The following is a 1,449-nucleotide window of genomic DNA, read 5'->3' on the forward strand; positions in this document are numbered from 1 at the left end:
TTATTTTTTTTTTTTGAGAGAGAGTCTCAAGCTATCCCCCTGGGTAGAGTGCTGTGGCATCACAGCTCACAGCAATCTCCAACTCCTGTGCTCAAGTGAGTCTCCTGCCTCAGCCTCCCAAGTAGCTGGGACCACAGACGCCTGCCACCTGGCTATTTTTTGGTTGCAGCCATCATTGTTGTTTTGGTGGGCCCAGGCTGGATTTGAACCCACCACCTTAGGTGTATGTGGCTGGCGCCTTAGCCGCTTGAGCCGCAGGTGCCGAGCCAATAACTTATTTTGTTAAAGGCACAGTGAGCTAGCCTATTGATTGGAGTTCACATTGATTTATGTGCTTTAGTAATCTCTTGAAATAAAACCATACTTTGTTGCCTCAAATAATATAACATCCTGCACATATTAGGAGTAGCATTTGCCTTCACGACTGCTTTATTTCTTTTATTCATTCACTCATTTAACAAATACTGAGTACCTGCTCAGGCATTGTACTGTCAAGGAAGGGTACTAAGTTACATGATATATGAAGGGACCTAACTTAGTTGGAAAAGTTCTATAAAGATCTGTGAATGCTCATGAGAGAAAGTGATGTTTAATTTGAGACCTGAAGGATGGGTACGGTAAAATCCAGGGCATGAACATTTGTGAAGAGTCAAAACTTTTGAGACACTGTATTCTGAGGCTACGTATAGAACTGAAAGATGGCTAGTGTGGAGGAAAATAGAAAAAGATTAAGTTAGAAAGGCTTCGAAGGGCATGTTAATTCTTTTGAATTTTGGAGGGGCACAGTAGCTCACACTTGTAATCCTAGCATTCTGGGAAGCCGAGGTGGGTAGATTGCTTGAGCTCTGAAGTTTGAGATCAGCCTGAGCAAGAGTGAGACTAGCTCTACTAAAATTAGAGAAAACTGGCCAGGCATCTGGGCAGGTGACTGTAGCCACAGCTACTCAACAGGCTGAGACAAGAGGACCACTTGAGCCCAAGAGTTTGAGGTTGCTGTGAGTTATGATGATGCCACTGCACTCCGTCCAGAGTAACAGAGAAAGACTTTGCCTCCAAACAAAACATAGTTTTACTAGACTTCAGAGATATAAAAAATAAATAATACATTATCAATTCATAGCATAGATAAAGAGTCAAGGTGTAAAGAAATTACAACCAATGTGAATTGAAAATATATGTGAATAAAATGTTTTAGGAACCCATACTCAATAACCAAGCATGGCGAATAGTCCGTGAGAGTCTTGATTTAAGAGCATGGCTTTAGAGAGCATTTTCTTTTTCTTTCTTTCTTTTTTTTTGAGACTGAGTCTCACTATGACACCCTCAGTAGAGTGCAGTTGTGTCACAGCTCACAGAGCTCTCCAACTCATGGCCTTAAGCAATTCTCTTGCCTCAACCTCCCAAGTAGCTGGGACTACAGGCACCCACCACAACGCCTGGCTATTTTTT

The sequence above is a fragment of the Otolemur garnettii genome, unplaced genomic scaffold (assembly GCF_000181295.1).
Source record: "Otolemur garnettii isolate 467f Iridium unplaced genomic scaffold, OtoGar3 scaffold00063, whole genome shotgun sequence".
Lineage (NCBI taxonomy): Eukaryota > Metazoa > Chordata > Mammalia > Primates > Galagidae > Otolemur > Otolemur garnettii.